Source organism: Diadema antillarum, unplaced genomic scaffold, assembly GCF_040938485.1.
Source record: "Diadema antillarum isolate AM-2024a unplaced genomic scaffold, OU_Dant_1.0 seq00000532_RagTag, whole genome shotgun sequence".
Classification (NCBI taxonomy): Eukaryota; Metazoa; Echinodermata; class Echinoidea; order Diadematoida; family Diadematidae; genus Diadema; species Diadema antillarum.
This window is the reverse complement of record NW_027271483.1, coordinates 393,283-414,971: the sequence shown is the minus strand read 5'-3', so window position 1 is coordinate 414,971 and position 21,689 is coordinate 393,283. Positions and strand designations below refer to the sequence as shown.

The 21,689-nt window shown below is 39.7% G+C and overlaps 1 long non-coding RNA gene and 1 pseudogene across 1 annotated transcript; one reads left to right on the top strand and one right to left on the bottom strand.

The window, feature by feature from the left end:
* Window positions 1-4,486: 4,486 nt before the first annotated feature.
* LOC139734535 (uncharacterized) lies at window positions 4,487-6,552 on the top strand. The gene is made up of 3 exons (XR_011711165.1): window positions 4,487-4,640; window positions 5,279-5,424; window positions 6,274-6,552. It is a non-coding gene; the product is annotated as an uncharacterized lncRNA (long non-coding RNA).
* An 8,245-nt stretch (window positions 6,553-14,797) lies between these two features.
* Window positions 14,798-15,797, bottom strand: LOC139734546 (uncharacterized; annotated as a pseudogene).
* Between the last annotated feature and the right edge of the window lie 5,892 nt (window positions 15,798-21,689).

Sequence of the window (21,689 nt, the reverse complement as noted above, 5' to 3'; positions counted from 1 at the left end):
TATCAGCAATTCAATACGTAGTCTTGTTCTCCATGCATTTTGCAAAATATGTACACGTAAATATACCCGTATGTTAACAGTGTACATCAACAGAAGTTTACTTGTAAGTTGTATCTTTAGCGTGCTCCCTCCCTACATAACTAATCACAATAACAAACCCAAGCGCAAAGAGAAATGTGGATTGAGTGAAAGCAGAAACATTATAGTAGAACACATCAGTGAAAGTTTGAGAAAAATCGGACAATCTATGCAAAAGTTATGAATTTTTAAGGTTTTGGTGATGGAACCGCACACCTGGTGGTGCAAATGACAAGAATCATTGGAGTAACCAAAACTTTGTACATCAGATTATCTGCTTTGACTGAGAAATATTTCGAGACAAAGCTCACACATCACATAATCACTGACTGCTAAAATCTGCTCCCGGATTGAGTATAAAACGCGTGGTATAGCCGTCGCACCTCTCTGGTCAATACAATAACGCATCGTCCTGCTGTTGTTGGTGAAAGGTTTGACCTAAAAAAAACATAGAAACGTGAAAAAAATCAGCAATTCAGTACGTAGTCTTGTTCTCCATGCATTTTGCAAAATATGTACACGTAAATATACCCGTATGTTAACAGTGTACATCAACAGAAGTTTACTTGTAAGTTGTATCTTTAGCGTGCTCCCTCCCTACATAACTAATCACAATAACAAACCCAAGCGCAAAGAGAAATGTGGATTGGGTGAAAGCAGAAACATTATAGTAGAACACATCAGTGAAAGTTTGAGAAAAATCGGACAATCTATGCAAAAGTTATGAATTTCTAAAGTTTTCGTGATGGAACCGCTGGATGAGGAGACTTCTAGAGATTGTGACGTATGTGTGGACAACAAAGAACATAAAGGGAATTCCACAAAAATTCACTTTTCTGTGACATAATGAAAGAGCACTTGACTAAACCGGTTTCAGAAAGCAGGGGGAATCATTATTGCTACCCTTAACATTTTGTCAGTATCAAGTTGATGGAATGTGTCATTTTCATGAAAAATGATTTTTTTTTTGTGGTGGAATTCCCTTGTATTTTCTTTATATTGTTGTCTACACATGACGCCGTAACATCTAGTAGTCTCCTCATCAAGCGGTTCCGACCCCAAAAACTTTAAAAATTAATACCTTTTTCATCGATTGTCCGATTTCCCTAAAACTTTCACTGATGTGTTCTACTAATGTTGCTGCTTTCACTCAATCCACATTTCTCTTTGGATTTGGGTTTCCTTTGAGTATCACACAGTGTCTTTACTTTTTCATCCCATCGCTTGCTTTGCTGAATAATTGTGCGTATAATTCGAAGTGGTTCAACATATTATAGCATCGCATGAACTGATCTATAACAATCACGATTTTTGCATCTGGAGACGCAATATAGCGTGCATCAAAATACCTTGTCTAAAGGGTAAGGTCAACCGATCATGAATGGTATATCATACCTTCAACAAAATCGGTTTTAGAATGACAAAGTTATTGAGTATTCAAATCTCATGTGTTTTCAGGAAGCTATCTTTATACGTGTTATTACGAGCAACGATTCAGATTCTCTGGAGGAGGCGATAAGACAACGAACCGCATTCACAAATCGCTTTTAAATTTGATTTTCTCTTTCTTGGTATGTTTGGCATATGAGGCTGATGAGACACAATTGTGTTCTTCGAAATAATCTTTGTTGTAGTGTTATAATAAACTATATAGAAACGATGACTTTTAGAGGATATGGGCCATCGCTGCTAAGTTATAATAAAATTACATCAAAAGCACACGAAAAAAGGAGATCTGTAATGTATATGCAGTCTTATCAATTCGAGATATTTGAGATTTAATTTGTCGGAAAAAACGCACGTAATTTAAATGTATGTGATGAATTTGATGATATCATCAAAAGACATTTATTGTTGTGACGACGGCAGAGTAATTAGGAAGATTCATTTTTCTCTGTTTGATGATGACCTTACTTTAGAGAAAAAAACCCAAAGAAAATAATAAATATAGCGTTATTTTTTGGCATAAAACCGTTCATACTTTTATAACATTAAATATACAAAGCAAAGAGAGAATTGTGAATCCATGTCAACCTCTCTCCTTTTGTGTGGTTATGACTGTATCTCATTTGTTGAAAACATTATTAAGAGACATTTAAATCCTATTACGTTCATGGTTATATGTCACCCATTTAAGATGAAACCAGTACCTTCCCGTTCGTCGGATTTTGTATCTATATCTTTATTTTGAATCTGTTAAATTTGACTAGAACACGATGTAGAATCGCATTTATGGGGGTTGGATTGCTGTCATCATACAGGCAAGCGCAAAATAGAAGAAATATTCCCCAAACTCCGATGAAGTATATAAGGATTGAGTTTTTGACTGTTCTGTCATATTCGGATACTTGACCGTCAACTCTCCAGCTGATTCACTCATGCACATCAGTTCAAAGGTTGGAATTCGTTTGAAAAAAGACCGAAGCCGAGTGTCTTGCTGGTATTTGCGGTGTATTGAGTAGTTCCACACACTAAGAAATCAGGGTTCAATTTGGGGTTGAATTTAACCCAATGCACCCTTGCGTGGACTAGGGTTGAATATTTAACTTCTATGGGTGCTATTTACTCCGAAAGGGGTTCACCTTTGAGAAAGTTTAATTTTTGAACGTCTCCAAATAGAAGAGTTAGTCTGCTACAAAAACCTAGATCATAGTGTTGCGTTCAAACATGTTATGATTTGTAATGCAGTATCAGTAGTGATTTGAATTGTGGATGATGTTCATCTTTAAGATTGCAAATCAATCAATATAAAGATGTTTGTTGGTGTTTGATAAAATGAAATAGCATTTTTTGTTCGTGCCAGTTTCATAAACAGTACGTGAGCAAAGACTAACACGCCAATCCCGGAAATTAACCAATCACTCACATCAGAGAAGACGATCGAGGCATACAGCGAGCTAGCTACTGTTATGTACAGTATGTGTATACGTGTCACAAAGCAAAGCGTCGCGACAGTTCACTTCCATTTCGTTCTAGAACTCCCGTGCAATTGCATTGAAGCAGGGCTTTTTCGTTGCAAGACTTGCTGATTTATACAAGACTAAGGTGAGTATAAATGATCACTTTGTAAATCATGACATATTTGGGTTGCTTATGTACGGCTAGATCCTTCAATTCTTCGGTAATAGGCCTAATTTCAATCGTTTGTCGTGCCGTTCTTTGTTACCACGTTCACGCGTGTATTAATACACTGTACATGCAAAATCATATGACCTATAAATGGGAAGTACATGTACTAGTAATACGGGCCTCTTTACGGTTACTACTGCTTGCTACTGCCATTTAGCAGAGTTACCAAGTCTCACGCATTCTGAGTGAGACTATCGACAAGAAATAAGGCAAAACAGTTTGCATTGTTTAATTTAATGGTAGTTTAATGTATAGTGATTTGTGATACTGTTTCGTCTTCTATTGCATGTGCTTATATGAGACAGTCTACAGAGTCAGTAGGCTATTAACTGCGGCGACCTGCCCGTCGAGTTCGGGCTCCCACAGTGTACAACTGTGTATGGGACTAAGACTCGATCGCGCACTGTCACTAGTCATATCTGCATGCCCCTGATACAGTCTGCATGATAAGCTGTGTGAGAGTCGCGGTCGGCGGTGACACACATGATACGGATACCGGTGATTGAAACACTGAATGAGAGAATGTGCATCAAACTGTACTAAGGCAGAGGAGGTACAGCTAGTAATCATCAGTGTGAAAGAAATTCCTTCTTACTTGGGTTTGGTTGCACAGTGCCGCAGTCAGTACCAAGTACCACAGTAGTGCAGACTGAATACAGTAAAATCCTATACTGGTATAATAAAGTTTTTTGTACGGTATATAGTGGCCGACTAGCTAGACTAAAAGGTTTAGCTGTGTCAGTGTGGCAAGGGTGTGAAGCTGATGATACCGGTACTGATTATCAAAAAAAAAAAGGAAAAAAAAAGAGGATATTTCAAGCAGATCTACAGTACATGTATAAACTTTATAGCCCAAACTTTATATCTATGGACATGGTGAACAACAGTCGATCATAATTATACTGATTTCGAAGTGAAAATACAAGTTGCCAGCAGCGTTGTACGTCATGTAGCAGACTAGTACATTGTATTAAGTGTGAGCAATCTATATAATGGCCTATTGACATCACCATGCGCTGTGCAGACATCATTCATCTACATATTAAACTGGTGGGTGGTGGTAAATTTGAGGTTACAATTGGTACCCGTACCGGTACAACAAATGTACCAGTACGTTATTCAGACCCTTATGCTTTGTATCGCATTGACGGCACTGTTACCTGCAGATTTGTTATAGGGCCTACTGCACATGAACAGTTCAATAAATTCAAATTTCTGTGTTACCATTGCAAGTTTCTTTCTTTTTCCCCTTTCTTTCTTTCTTTCTTTAGGTCAAAGGTGTTTGAAGCATCCTTGTCCTTACAGCAAATGAAGGATGTTGTTTGTTTCATTATGGACTATGCTGCGCTGAACTGCATCCTACTCCCTGGGAGTATTCTCGGTATGAAACCTGATGTCAAAGCTTCTTCTCTACTTGTGACACCAAGGCAAAGGTGAGTTTTCTCTGCAGGCCAGGAAAATGCACTTTTGCTCCCTTTGATATAAAAACTGTTTTCTTATGAATGTTGCAAATGCAGCATTAATTATCTGTAAGAGTTGCAAAGATCGAATGGTTAATCTTGTAAGATTAATTGCAGTATGCCATGCAGAGTCTTTGTATCACTGTTGGCGGAAGGTTTTCAAAAGTGGGGGGGGGGCACTTCCTAGTTTCATGAGCTAACAAGCAAAAAAAAAAGGCCTTGAATGCAACTTCTGGTGACACTTCCAGGTTTCAGCTTACAAGCAAAAAACAAAAACAAAACAAAACAAAAAAGTATTCAGCGCAAAAACAGATCCTTATGGTGCTCACACTTCCAGGTTTTTATCTACATGTATTTCTTTCTAGTGCCACTTACACACTTTCGGGTAAAGAAAGTTGGGGGGGGGATGGGGACCCGAAGTGGGGACAATTATAATGTTTTCCTTTGTATTGTGCCGAAAAATTAGGGGCCCGAGTCCCCCTGGTTCCTGTGGCCATGTATATAGCATCCAATTCTTTCTTGCACAGCTCTACATTACTGTTGTTTTTTAGTTGGATTATCAAAGATGACATACCATGTATTCGGTTTACTTTTGTACATGTGCTTAATAGATTTAACGCAGGAATCGCAACACTACAACGCCAAGGAAGAAAGAAACCTTGCCAACATTTCGCAAAGTCCGGAAAAGTCTGCTGCCATATGTCACTGCCACCTAACCTGCAACTGACCTGTACTGGATCTGCCAAAGAACAATACTGTGAGTTGATCACGAGACTGCTGTGTCTCATTTTTTTTTTTTGCATTGTATGTTCAGATGTATTATTTATGGAACTCTTTAATGCATCAGTCTTTATACATACACACAGTGCACTCCTGTTCTGATAAATAACGTTACAACAAAATTGAAATTGAGGCCATAATGTTATTGGCTCTACATTTGTTGCTTTATTGTTTACTTGTTGGGTTGCAACAAAACTTTGATAAAACGAAAGACAACTGTAGGCCCTGAGGACCTCATTATAACAGGAGTCCAGTGTATACTGGGCCAAAGCATCAACATAAAAGGAGGATGATCCTGGACAAGACGTTTGTCCCAGTACTAGTATACGACTGGACTGGTCATCTCTCTTCTCTCAATCAACAGTTGTTCCCAGTTCAAGGTTAATCTGCATTTTTGCATTGAATGTGAAAACTCGGTACATAATCAGTATGACCTTTTTCATGGAGAGGGTTGATGGCCCTCACAAGTAATTTTGACTTCACCTGTTCTTCATTGGCATATATTTCATCCAGATGGCAGAGCATTGTCAAATTTTCAGTGTAGAGTGTATGGTCTATTAAACTTCTAGAATTACATTGTACATGTAGTATAGCATTGTTTTGAGATTGTTACCCTACAATCAAATTTAAGCTTAAGAGGGTGTGTAGAGTGTGTTGTACTTGTGATTTGTCAGGAAAGTGCAACCCATAGAAATGTTCAATTTGGTGTTTTCCTTCCTCCCAGAAATTAATCTTCTCAATAAATGTATGATATATTGTAAATTTTTGCATCACTATACAGCTAGGAGAGTGTAACACTTTTGTTGTTGTTGTTGTTTTCCCCCAGGTATTCTGCATGACTGAGGCACCTTCTTCAGCTGTCTTCGTGGAATGAATCGCTACAACTTCACTCAGTTCTACAGATGCATCCATGATGAAACCTTTGTCCAGGGCAATCAACTACAGTCTGAAACAGTCTTCATAAAATCAGTGTAGTATACTGGCAGGTAATATTGTATTGTGAAGAACACTTCATCGAATGATTTTAAAGAAATCACTGTAGAGTTACAACCCTGTGGCTACTTGTATCGTGATGAGTTAATACTTGTATCTGCTTTGCATTGTGTATCATCCTCTGCCTAAATGACTAAAACACTAAAAATATGTATTGTTTTGTTTGCTGACACTTTGTACAGTACTATCATCCTCGAGGTTGTTATAGAAATTCTTGCAGCTAGAGTAGTTTGGTTTTCTTGTCATTCTTGCTTATGAATATAAGCTGTATTTTGATGTTTTGGGTGGAAGATGAATTTTAGCCTTGAGCCAGCACTGAGAATTACACTGTAGTACAGTGGTATCATTCAAGCTTTCTGTATAAAGCTGGCAATTCCTGTACCTTCCTGTTTTATGCCTCTCCTATCCTGCCTATGCTATCCTACTATTATCTCTGAGTGTTCCTCTCTCTTCTATCATATCTCGTACAATGTGATTCTAGTTACAAATGCCATCCCTATATCGATGGAATAGACATATCCCCATACTTTGGGTTAATTGGATGCTGTTAGAGGAAGGAGGGGGGGGGGGGTCCTTTTTCCTTTTTTGCTTGTCACAATTTGCATGTGTGTGTGTATTAGTGGTGTTGATTATTTATTTTATTGCAGTTTCAGCAAACTTGGTATCCTTCTTTTCCTTCTGTTATGTAACAGGTGAGGATACTAACCTTTACAATTATAGTATGTAAACATTAGCCATGTAAACATGTGTTCACAGAAATCCTACCAATATTTGTGTACTGTGCTTTGATTACTTGTTAATGATCCTTCTTTTTTGAAGGTCTCTAGATATTAATCTTTAATTTATGAAGTATTTTCATTCATTTGCATATACATGTAGCTGGAAAGTATTGTGGCCATTTTGTTTCCTTCTATGCATGTGGAAACTAACCATGAAGGTTTTTTAATGTACATGTATACCTTTTATTCAACTGTTTTATTTTTTTACCTGAATTCACTGTGTTGTAACTGCTTGCAAATGCAACATCTGGAATTAACAGCTCTGCTTTCTTTAGATGATAAAAGTGTACTTTTTGCACAACGCACATGGATTGCAAATGTTTCATTTTTTTTCTGCTGGGAGAGATTTTTATGTTTATTTTTTGTCATAAAGAAATTCTTATAGGGAATTGAAATGATGTAATGATAATATAATGACAGATGTTTGATACATTTTTTTTTTCATCAGGGAATATTGTTTTCCCTTATTTACAAAATTTAAATATACATTGTATTCCATTACTATATGAGTATATGTTATGTACATGTATTGTATTTAACTCTCTTAATTGTACATGTATTACATTATAATGCAAAAACTTGATTTGACTTAATTCTTTGCTTTGAATGATGAAAACCTAGCCTATGAAATTAATACATGTGCATTTTTGTGTGAATGTAGAAATGCATCCATCTTGACAAATGAAAGTGACAAGTTTGTATGTACCAAATGATGAACTGTACTTAGATAATGTACGAAAATGGGGAATTTCTCTTTATTTAATTTTCCTCGTTTTTTATCATCCCAAGACTTTATTAAACAAACATGAAATGTAATCATCTGTGATGCAGATATGTTTTAATTTCTCTGTGCAAAGTGTGTGCCAAACGTGAAGTATGAGCAGCATGTACAATGAATTGGTGGTGGCATTGTTAAGGAGTATGTGTTGGCATTGCTAAGGAGTATGTGTTTGATTGAACAACTCTGAACACTGTGCTGTACTTTAAGCTTGAACATCTCCATTATTTCAGCAGGATATATAATATATATAATATATATACATATTGTATGTAATATTGTATACAATATATCTATATCTATCTATCTATATATATATATATATATATATATATATGTCTATTTAATACATGCATGTATTCAAAATTGAACCCTTTGCGGTGCATCTACGCTCCCTGGTTTTTATTTTTCCTCCTTAATGGGTTACATATATAAAGTATATATGTAACCCATTAAGGAGGAAAAATAAAAACAAGGGAGCGTAGATGCACCGCAAAGGGTTCAATTTTGATATCTGAAAAGTTCAAGAATTAACCCTTTTGGGTGGAAGAGTGAACCTTTTTACAACCTTGAGGTTGAACAATGTATCCTTCAGAGGTTCAATTTTTAACCTGCCGGGGTGCAAAAAATAAACCTTGAGGTTCAGTTTTGAACTCAGAGGGTTCATTTTTATGATTTTCAATTTTCAATTTTCAATTTTTCAATTTTGAACCCCATAAAAAATGAACCTTGAGGTTCAGTTTTGAATTCAGAGGGTTCATTTTTATGGGGTTCAAAATTGAACCCTAGACAGGGGTTCAAATTTTGAGGGAAAAGGGGTGCTGCTATTGCATCACGCCTAGAGGTTCAATTTTGAACCCTGATTTCTTAGTGTGCATGCCAGTCCTTTCGATTCGAACTGCTTTAAATGTTCCCCTCTCTAAATCCACTCAGGGGTGTCGAGTTGCCCTCAAGAGGTCCCACGGAGTAGAATTCAACAAGGAAGGGCCAAAGACTGTTGAAATTTTAGTGACCTCTATAGATTCAAGATGTTCATTCTGTTTGTTTGCTTGTTTGTTTGACTTTATTTCATCACAAATTAAAAAAGAAAAAAAAATGCTATCAGCTGTAACCTGGTTTTCAGCAAGGCCGCGTGAATATTTTACAAAACGCGTGTTTACAAACAAACGATGAATCAAAATAAATGTAATCAGAACGTGTAAAAAATAATAGTAACATGAAAAGTGCATAAACAGTGTACAAAAGGAATAAAAATGAGAACTGAAAAATACAAAAGTTGGGGAAAATGGGCAATCAGAAGACAGAAGAGGGTATAGGGGAGGAAGGAGAGAGGGAGGAGAGAGAGGGATTATGTCGCAATAAAGTGGGTTAAGAGGTTTCAAAATGGTGAATATGGTGAACGAGCGTTTAACGAGACACGGAGTGGACAAACAAAATGAATGACTTGTCTATGAGCATATCATTTGAACATACAACTAGAAATGTCGCTATGGCGACTGATGCCTCCGCCATAATGCATGATTCTCCCAATAGGAGTATAGTACAATGTCTTCACAATGTGTGATGACAGTTTCACATAACTGACAAAATACTGAAATGACACGTTTATCAGAAATATCTTGAATGTTCACTTTCCTTGAACTGGGTTTGCTATAATTGTCTAAGAGTGCAGGTACACATATTTGGGGAAATGAGGATTTTTACTTGACTTCTGACCGACCCTTTAATAAGTTTATGCATTGAGTAATTCTCAAGGTATGAAGAAAGAGTGTAATTACAGTACAAAATAGATTTTTGTTTGCATTTAAACCTGGCCTTTGACCCTTAACCTTTGACCTTTGACCTTCTGGCTGGAAATTTCCCAGAGAATCTCCATTAGGTAATACATGCATATATCAAGTTTTAAAACTAATAATGCAAGCATTGCATACTAGTATATGACGGAAATAGTAAAATTTTGAGGAGTTGACCTTGACCTTTGACCCCTGACTATTGACCCATGACCCCTAAGTTCCCTAAATAATCCCTGCCAGTCAGTACACGCGTATGTACCAAGTTCCATGAAAATACATTGAACCATTTGCGAGAAAAGTGAAATTGTAACATTTTCACCTAGCCTTTGACCTTTTCACCTTTCACCTTATGACATGAAACTCTCTCTGGAGAATCTTTACGCAGTAGTACATGTCTACACTAAGTTTCAAGAAAAGTGCTTGGGGCATTGCATAGATGTTGGGGAAATAGCAACTTTTTAGCATTTGACCTTGACCTTTTGACCTTTGACCTCTTGCCAATGTCACTAAAATCTACTCAACTAATTGCCCCTGTTTTTTTAGTGGTTGAGCGCACACGCATGCTGCACATGCTTTTGCTTGCTCTCCAAAAAAGCTTCTGATTGCTTTTTATTTTGACATTTCATTTGATTATACTATTACCACCATCTATGTAATAGTGCTCAGAAACTGCTAGACAAGTTTCTATCAGTGAAGTGTCGGTTTTACGCAGTATTTTGATATATTCATTTCTGGATGGATTTGGATTTGGATTTGGATTTTGCTGTACTCAGTGTGCCCTGTGCTTCCTATGCATCACTGTGTAAGTAGCACATTCTACTATGTTCCTGCTTGGATGAACGTGAACATCTGGATTACAAGTCAGGCACAATGCAGCCTATTCATCTCAGAGTATTTGTTGCTCTTTGTCTCTGTGCTTTTCTGAGTGATCCAGTGCATTGCAGTGGCCAGTCTGCCCTACATCCTTTTCATCATGGGTCATTCACCAGAAGGCACTTTCTAAAGAGGAGAATTTTATACAGTCCAAACTGCACTGCCTCCTTTCAACTAGACATTCTCCATGATGGGTTGTTCATCCAAACCCAGGACCCAACACCCAAAATGGAGAGATATCGCCTGCGTCAGGTTGCCACGGCACATCTCAACATGGACAACGTCAAATCAAGTACACCTCAGGTGAACTTCTGCGATGGAGACATACCAAACTGCAACTCCCGCGAGACGTTTGCGACATCATCAAGTCTTGTGCAATTCAACGAAAGAGAACACGGAGAGGAACTCGAGGAGGCCGCAAGAAGAATACTGTCTCACGTAACAACAAGCCAATATCATCCTTGAATCTCCAGTTGTGTTCCATGAACGCCCAGTCAGTGTGTAATAAGACCGCTCTTGTTCAAGATTTCATCTGCGATAGCAATGTCGACTTGATTGCCATGACGGAAACCTGGTTAAAAGACACACATTCGGCAGTCTCTCGTGAACTTGTCCCTCCCAGATATCGTCTCGTTCATCGACCGAGGAGTGGGCGCCGTGGCGGTGGAACTGGCCTCGTCTTCAGAGAGACAATTGATGTTCATATGGTAGATGCTGGTGAAAAGGACTCATTCGAGTTCGCTGAGTATTCTATTTCATATCACACCTTTCATATGAAATTGATCAATATTTACAGACCGCCGTATTCAGAATCACATCCAGTGTCGGTTTCATCATTTGTACCTGAATTTAATGATTATATTCAGTGTCACTTGTTGTCGAATGTACCCCTGCTAATTACAGGAGATTTCAATATTCATGTGGATGTTATCAATGCTGAGTCAAGATCTTTTTCGAATCTCCTTGAGTCTCTTTGCTGCAGGCAATTGGTTGATTTTAGTACACACACACGTGGTCACACCCTTGACTTGTTGATTTGTCGGCAGTCCGATGATATTGTCATCGGCCAGCCCTGGCCACATGGTTCTCTGTTGTGTGATCATATCCCTGTTATGTGCTGTCTTAAGTCATACAAACCTCCATTGCCTTTCAAAGTATTGTCATTTCGCAGGTTGTCTACGATTGATATAGAAAGCCTAAAAACAGATGTTGTTGAAAGTGAACTGTGTAAGCGCATACCAAGTGATGTCAATGAACTGGCTGTATTGTATGATGCTACACTGAGTGACATCATTGATAAGCATGCACCTGTTGTAACAAAGAAAGTTGTTTTGCGTCCCCAAGTACCTTGGTTCACTGACACTGTCAGGGCCGCGAAACGGAAGAAAAGGAAGAGTGAAAAGTGTTGGTTGAAAACTAGGAAAGACATAGATTGGAATATTTACAAGTCAGAACGTAATTCTATGCTGTATTTGTTAAATGAAGCCCGCCGAAAGTATCACAATAATTTAGTCATGGAAAACAAAGACGACCAAAAACGTTTGTTTCACATGGTGAAGTCTTTGTTGAACATAGCCAATAAGCAACCTGTAATACCACAGCACATTGACAAACACACCTTTGTGAATGACTTAGGCAAGTTTTTTCATGACAAAGTAATGAAAATTCACGTCGACATTGAGTCAAGATTGAACGTGCTGAGCAAACCATTCACAGATTCTCTTCAAGAGACCTCACACAGTGCACCAATGTTCACAAGCTTTAAGCCACTCTCAGAGCATGATGTTGAAAAACTCATATCTAAGCTCAGTAAAAAGTCGTGTGCATTAGACCCAATGCCTACAAAGGTTCTCTTACAATGTGATAGCGCACTGATTCCTGTTTTAACATCCTTAATCAATTTCTCTTTGGCAACTGGTCAATTCCCCTCACAGTGGAAACATGCTTCAGTTAAACCCATTTTGAAGAAGGCTGGTATAGATATGGAGTTTTGTAATCTGCGGCCTGTGAGTAACCTGAAGTATGTATCTAAGTTGGTTGAAGGTGCTGCCCATCAGCAAATTGTTGATCACCTTAACGTTAATTCACTCCTGCCTTTTAACCAGTCGGCTTACAGACAATTCCACAGTACTGAAACAACACTGTTAAGAATAAAGATTGACATATTGATGGCTATGGACAATCAGAAAGTAACCATATTGCTTTTATTAGATCTGAGCAGTGCTTTTGACACCATAGATCATTCTCGCTTAGTGGAATCATTGAACACTTGCTTTGGCATTGATGGTGTTGTTATGAAATGGACCAAGTCATACTTAGCAGATAGATATCAACAGATCGATATACAATGTAGATGGTACTGGTTCAGATTTTTTCCCAGTGCCCTCTGCAGTCCCACAGGGGTCTCGGCTGGGCCCTCTGTTCTTTACTTTATACACAAGTAATCTGATCAAAAATGTGTATGAAAAGTTTCCTGGTGTATCCTGTCACTGCTACGCAGATGACACACAGATGTACTGTATTTGTCGTTCACACCTGACGCACTTGCTCGGCAGCAAAGCATCACTCACATGGAAATATGTGTCAATTATGTACGTGAATGGATGCTGCAAAACAAACTCATGCTGAATGACAGTAAGACTGAACTGTTATTGATTGGCACATCCAAGCAAATATCTAAACTTTCTTTTGATGGGATATCAGTTGGAAGTACCGTCATAAAGTCATCTTCCACTGTTAGGAATCTTGGAGTGTGTTTTGACACACATCTGAACATGGAAGCACACATCACAACTGTGTGTAAATCATCATACCATATAATCTTAGACGTAGCAGGAAATATTTTGATGAGAACAGTATGAAAATGATCGTTCAAGCATGCATTGTCAGTAAATTGGATTATTGTAATGGGCTATTATATGGACTCCCTGATTCTCAAGTTGGGCGCCTGCAGCGAGTCCAAAACTCCTGCGCAAGGCTTATCTGTAACAAACCCAGGTTTTCAAGGATTACTCCTCTTCTGAAAGACTTACACTGGCTTCCGATTCGTAAACGAATATTGTTTAAGATTTTGTTGATTGTGTATGAGTCACTCATTGGTCAAGCCCCCAGGTATATATCCGAATTATTAATATTCAAATCTCATAGACACACTCACAATTTGCGCAGTTCTAAGGACACTCTCCTTTTACAAATTCCAACATGTAAAACAAAAGTAACACTGGGAGACAGAGCATTTGCCTGTGCTGCTTCCAAACTCTGGAATGATCTACCATTACAAGTCCGGAAATCCCCAACCGTAGCAGTTTTTAAATCACGGCTAAAAACACATCTTTTCATTTGATTGTTTATTATCATCAAGCACATCAGAAGCTTTTGCAGCGCAGAAGAATATATGTCTATAGGTTTTGCGCTTTATAAATTGATATATTATTATTATTATTATTATTATTATTACCATACATCATCCTTGGACTAAGTTTGGTGAAAGCTGCTTCATCCAGTATTGAGTTATCACGTACACAGATAAATTTTAGGATTTGACCTTGATCTTTGACCTTTGACCTCTGTCTGATTTCACTAAAAAACTAATCAAGTAATTGTCCCATCATACATCATCCTTGGACAGAGTTTGGTGAAATTTGCTTGAGTCTTGAGTTATCGCGTAAACGCGAGAGGCCGGTAGAGTTGCTGGTGAAAGAGTCACTCTCATGGATGTGTATGCTACAAATGATGCACCTGCTGGCTGAACATTTGAATGTGCCATGCTGTAAAGGAGAAGAATTGTCAGTGAGGGAGGGTACTTCAGCACGGACGATGAGATCCTTGAGGTTGTGGGGGCGCCGGTATGCCAGGATGGGAGTATCTGGGACGGCCTGCAAGAGACGATCAGAGGTGTGAAGGATATGGTGATTATCACGAAGGATATTGTGGAGAGAGGGTAGATTGGGATGGAACGTGGTCACGAGGGGTATTCTGTCAGTGATGTCCTGCTTGTTTGTTTTCGGTTTGAGAACTTCAGATCTGGGGAGAGAAAGAACTTTGTTGACGGCTTGTTGAACTCTCCTGGTACCGTAGCCCCTGGCTGCGAGATGTCTCTTCAGGTTCCTGGCATGGAAAGAAAACTCAGAATCCTCAGAGCAGATACGGCGAAGTCTGAGGGCTTGACTGTAAGGGATACTGGTTTTGCAGTGGCGGGGATGGCAGCTGGCTGAGTGAAGGTACTGATGGGTATCTGTGGGTTTAGTGTAGAGAGTGGTGGTGACATGGTTAGACTCCTTCCTAACGGTGACATCAAGGAAGTTGGTCTCTTCTTGGGAGAAGTCGGACGTGAATTGATGGTTCTGTGGAAAGAATTGATGTGGTCAATGAAAGTATGGAGGCTTTCTTCCTCCCTGGTCCAGATGAAGAAAACGTCATCGATGTAGCGCCACCAAATCCATGGACGACAGGGGGCTGAATCTAACATCTGCTGCTCTAGCTTGGTCATGAAGAGACAGGCGAAGGAAGGAGCCATCCGGGTACCCATTGCTGTGCCAGATACCTGTAGGTAGTGCTTGTCCATGAATGTGAAGTTGTTTTTCGTCAGTACATGTGACATGAGGGATTTGATGTCAGATATGGGGGGGGGGGGGGTTGGAATGGCCGCTGCATGTCAAAGCCTCACAGAGGCTAGAATACCTTCATCATGGGGAATATTGGTGTAGAGAGAGGAGACGTCGAAAGTACCGATGATTGCTGTCTCGGGTATCTGGTCCTTGATGTCATCGAGCTTCCTGAGAAAGTCTGGTGTGTCATGAATGTAGGAGGGTGCGAGTGAGACAAGAGGTTTAATGTGGTGATCAACAAAGAGGGAAATGTTCTCTGTTGGGGAACCATTTCCAGAGAGGATGGGACGACCACGATTGCCAGGTTTGTGGATCTTGGGGAGGAGATAAAATCGGGCAGGTTTGGCATTAACGGGGGAGAGAAATTTGTGAGCCTTCTTGGTGAGGTGTTCATGTTCCTTCATGTCATCGAGTGTCGACTGGATCTGTTGGGAGAAATTATCTGTGGGATCAAAGTCAAGAAGTGTGTAGTGGGAAGGATTGCGGAGATGTTTCATGGTTTCATCGATGTACTGCTGGCGGTCCATTACTACAACAGCTGATCCTTTGTCTGCGGGCTTGATGATGATGTCCGACCTGTTTTTTGAGAGATGAGAGAGCCTGGCGTTCTTCCTTTGGGAGATTGTCATGTGATGCAATGTCGAGGGTATCTGCGAAGTGGACTTGAGATGAGACAGCTTCGATGTACGTTTCCAGGGAGGGAACTCTATTCTTGGGGGGAATCCATGAGCTTTTTTGATGAAAGGGCTCAGGAGCAGAAGGGGGTTCATCGAGAAAAAAACTCTTTGAGGCGTAACCTGCGGTAGAAAGAAGAGAGGTCTTGGCTGAGTGCTATCTGATCGACCTTGGGTGGAGTGGGGCAAAACTTGAGACCTTTTGAGAGAAGAGACGTTTCTGCTTGAGAAAGGGGAGAAAAAGAAAGGTTAATGACAGAAGTGGAGGATACATCAGTGGATGTGGTGTGTCGCCTGAATCTGTTAGACCGTTGACGTTTCTTCGTGAACTTGCCTATTTTCTTGTTCCTGCGAGCAGTGAGGTCAGACACATGTTTTGAGAGACAAGATTCAATTTCATCATTGTATTTGAGCCACTGGGTGTCGGTACAGCAAGAGCGAAGTTCACTCTCCAGTCTGTCGATGTCAGCTGAAGAGGAAGTGAGAGAGGCGGCACACTGTTCGGAGAGAATGTTAATCAAGCGGATGGAAGCTCCACGTAGAGTCTGGTTCCAGCGTTTCCGTAGTTCAGGCGAGAGTGTTCCAAGAGCTGGAGTGCAGTGGAGTTGGAGGCCTGTGGGTATCATGCGGTTGAGGGAGTAGAATCTGTAATTATCCTGGTGAAATGAGAATCTGAGGGCCTTGAGCTTGGTTTTTCCTCAGTTGATGAAAAAGAGATAGATGGTTAGCCATGGTAGGCAGAGGACAGAGAAGAACAATGATAGCCAAACAAGGGAAGGAGAAATACATAACCTGTCAGAATAGAGGGAAATTCAAAAAAGGAAACAAGATAGACCTGTAAGGCGAATAAACCAAAGGAAAAAAGGTAAGTACAGTCGGTCAATGTACAGGCCAACCTGTGCTAAGCAGAAAAGTGAGTGGAGAGAAAAGATAAAGGGAGATGAGACAAGCTCAGAGACAAAGGCACGGAACTGAAGAGAAAAATAACAGGGACGGAGACAAACACCTGAAAAGAAAGTAAGAAATACGTTACAAACAAATACAACACTGTAGAAACAAAGATACTACAAGTCGAGAAGTGGGAGGGAAACAGGGCAAGGAAGGAGACTGAACTGGAACAAAGCAATAAAACAGTTTAAAACAATTAAAACAGAACAGAGAAGACAAAGAGGATAAGGAGGATCACGTGGGCGTGATGCAACAGCAGAGAATGAACTAAATGTAGCAAAAAAAGCTGCTGAAAACTGCTTATCCAATAAAGGCGAGCCAATGGAGTAAAATGGAGTCAAAAGGGGCCTGAGCTTTCGATCCTAGCAGAATCTTCGTCAGAGGCAAAATCACATATAAGGACTTTACACAACAAGCACAGACAGGGACAAGCTGGGTACACAGAACAAAGAAACAAAGGAGAGGGTGGGAGGTCATGGGCAAGGAGCCCAACAGGTAAAAGGAGGGGGATTAAAGCAGGAGGGTGGACAGACAATAGGCAGAGGAGAGGAGGCAGACAAAAGGCAGAGGGGGGTCAGTGATGATCAAGAGGATCAAGGAGGCAACCAATGAAGGAAAAGGATGAATAGGGAGGCAACATCAAAGAAGATAGGGAACACCAGAGGGATAAAGAAAGGCAAAGAGTGAAAAAGCAACAGCAAAAGGAAGGGAGGGGGGGCTGAGCAAACAGTGAGCCCTGAAAGGTGTACCAGGAGGAGGCAACAAGGGGAAGAAATCAAACATATCATTTTTCAATTTCATTTTGTTCTTTCTTTGTGCTTTTTTCCATTTGCAGACCCTTCTTTCCCCAATGGATTCCTTCCTCTAGTCCGAGTCTCTTTTATACAGCCTTTTTCTACCTACACACACACACACACACTTGGTTTTGTTTGTTTACACATACATGTGCTTATTTTGCCTTGCCTGCTTTTTGTGTAGTTACAATGTATACAATTTTCTCTCCCCCAGTTTTTCATATGTGCTTTATTTTATTTCTTTTATCAATATTCTTGTCATGACTGTTATTTCATTGTCATTATTATTACTGTGTGTGTATATGTATACACTTTGATATGTTTGATTTCTTCCCCTTGTTGCCTCCTCCTGGTACACCTTTCAGGGCTCACTGTTTGCTCAGCCCCCCCCCCCCCCCCCTCCCTTCCTTTTGCTGTTGCTTTTTTCACTCTTTCCCTTTCTTTATCCCTCTGGTGTTCCCTATCTTCTTTGATGTTGCCTCCCTATTCATCCTTTTCCTTCATTGGTTGCCTCCTTGATCCTCTTGATCATCACTGACCCCCCTCTGCCTTTTGTCTGCCTCCTCTCCTCTGCCTATTGTCTGTCCACCCCCCTGCTTTAATCCCCCTCCTTTTACCCGTTGGGCTCCTTGCCCATGACCTCCCACCCTCTCCTTTGTTTCTTTGTTCTGTGTACCCAGCTTGTCCCTGTCTGTGCTTGTTGTGTAAAGTCCTTATATGTGATTGCTTTCCCTGCATGTTTGTCATTTTGCCTCTGACGAAGATTCTGCTAGGGTCGAAAGCTCAGAACAGATCATGTAAATACACAAAATCAACTAAATGTGTCCTCCGCTGTGTCACATTATTCTCCAAAGAAATTCACAGGGTTCCTACTAACAACGACATCAGAACCAGTAGCAACAACAACAACAACAAAATAATGGTATCACGTTGTAAAGCGGAAACTCAAAATGTCCGCCATGTTTTGCTGGAAATTGTGAATTCTGAATATACATTAAACAGGCGGAAGACAGTAAAGTATTCCACGGGAGACATAGCTTCTTCTTCCTATTTCCTTTATTTTGTATTCGAGCTTTCGGCCATGTCACTGCATGTCGGCCTTCATCAGGATCTATACAAACAAAATGACAACACTACGGTGATATTGTAATAACATGACTTACATGTATGTGAAATGATATCGCTACAAAGCACTATATCATGGCGTGTGCAAGTATACACATATACACATATTCGGATAAAATAATAACATAAGAAAATAAAAAAGGTATACATACATTTTGCGATGATCGAGTAGCCGCTGTTATGTGATGGATTAGCCTACATGGCGTTCTGTGGTTTCTGGTTGATTTGGCTGAGTGTGTCGTGTAGTGTCGTGTTTGGGTATAGAGAGCGTTATTAAATGTTGTTACAATATCACTGGCAGTGGTGCGTTTGTCATTTTGCTTGTATAGATCCTGATGAAGGCCGATATACCCGAAATCTCGAATTCAAAATAAAGAAAATAGGAAGAAGAAGCTACGTCTCCCGTGGATACTGTCTTACGCCTATATAACGTCTCCACGACCTGGAAGTTTAAACGTTGGTACAACATTTCTTGCATATAGATAGATATAAGATAGATAAGATGATGATTTATAGGCGTACCTGCGCTTCGGCGTCTTGTGCTACCGGCGGTTTCACGCAGTGGCGATTTTCAGGCAGACTGACTTTCAAAGTGGTGATGATGTGCTTCTGTGTTTACTGGTTTATATGGCGCCGTGGATCAGCTTGACGCATGGATGGTTTGCCTGTTGCGGTGTCTACATCTTGATATATAAAGATTCGGACCTTTTGTTCAGCGCGTTTTTGTTTCGGATGGTAATGACCTCATCGAGGCAGAGATTTCACAGGCCACTCTTTCCTAGTGTTAGTTTGACTTTTTTGATGACCCATGTAGATAGCGTGCAATTTCCATGTTAAATTTGTCTTCCAGGCTCCAGATGTACTTTGAGAACTGGGTCTCATTTTTATATGTTTCATGCTTGATCGATTTAACATGGTTCCAGCATCTGTCTTGTACAGTAGGCTATCCCCGCCAGTCCGTAGTAACATTTTTCCACGTTGTCATGTCTGACGGTTGCCTTATACACAAAAGCCGTTTCCATGCATCTTCCTTTCAGCGGGCATTGGTCTTTTTGGCGGCTGTTGCATTTGGGTTTGGGTTCCGTGTCACGTGACTTGGGATGACTGATAACTTTTTGGTTGTGGGATTTATGACTGCATCCATGTTTTTCATACAGCTGTAGCTCATTTGTACCATGTTCTTATTCAATGATGGGCTCAGTTTGTGCCCTTTGGGGGAAGTGTTTGCTGATGAGCTGCAGAGACCCCCCCCCCCCCCACACACACACACACACACATTTGTCTTGGCCCCTGCATTGTATGGTGGGTTAAACCATGTGATATTTCTGCTCCTGTTTTTCCTTTTCCTTCCCTTTCCCTGTTCACTCGGTTTGGAGAACTTGATACTCTTCTCGTGTAATATCATCTGCTTTACAGCATCGAGCACTTTTCAGCAATCCTCAACAAATCCTCAACAAATTAAATATATAAAGTGACAACCTGCTGAAACAGGATGTGCTGGATATAATCAGTCATCCATACGCACATCAAAGCACTTATAGCGCCTGGAATGTTAGTGCTGGGAAGCCAGGGTTCTATGGGTTAAACTTCCATTTTGAGGTTCGGATGGCACCTTGTCTGCCTATACCACACGCACAAGTGAACTTGTTATGTCCTGTTACGATGATTTTGTTTTAGGTTTGACATGGCCTCTGTTTAGAGGTAAATGTAATATACTTTTCAGAGAACACGAAATGAACGCCCCGGATGTAAGGGAATCACAACCTTATTGAGTAGGCCTATAATACTTTTACAAGTCCATGCCATAGCAACTCACTCGCGATGCAGGTTCCATTGTCGGGTTTTTTTTTTTCTTCTTTTTTTTTTTTTTTTGCAAGTCAAAGTGTAATCACGGTGAAGCGCTCTCTATTAACCCTCAGCGCGCCATTCTAATTACCTGTCCATTCAGGTGTACGTGAAATTGTGCACATCTTTGCCTCATTGGCACAGAAAGAGGTAAACACCCTTCTTGTTTTCCGGATCGCTGTTACCAACACTTTGTCGTTCTCACATGGTAACAAGCATTTTTAAGATTCAGTTTCAGTTTCAGTAAGTTTTATTTCTCCACTTGTACATAACAGAAAGTAAGTATTACAATATCAAACATATTATTCACAAGTCATGAAAATATAAACAAAATGTCGCATTACAAATATATAGTCATGTGAAATAATACATAAATATCATTACAGATGTGTACAGGTGTAAGTGTACAGGTGGAGGAGACCGTTATCAATAAGCAAAACACTTGCCTTGGACAACGGCCTCTGAACATAATATGCCTTGTAACAATCTTTTTATTTAACTAAAGGAAGGAACGGAACAATTTTACACACGTAGAACAAACAATGTAAATCTTTAAAGTATTTTGAATGTCATTTGACCAAAAAGGACAACACAAAGTGGAATGTATAAAGACGAAAGAAGAACAAAACAAAACAAACCAAAGCCTGAGAATAAGGTAACCGAATAGGAAGAGTAGAGTAAAGAGAGAAGAGAAGAAAGGCGATGAGATGCAGTGTTCAGGAGTTGGGAACTATAAAACAAAAGTGTAATTTCTAATTCGAGTGCTACATTGCGAGAACAACGTTTTTAGAAGATGATTTAAAACATTGTAGAGAAGAACTGCGTTTAAGGTCATCATTCAATGAGTTCCATACATCTGGACCATGATGTCTTATGGAATTTGGAGCTATAATGTGTTTAGGGTTTTCCAAATGATAATCTGTTGCATGACAGGTATATAGGATATGAATGAATATTATAATTTGAAATATTATCTTTAAACAATTCAGGGAGCTGATTATTAGTATATTTGTCTACATACATAAATATTGCT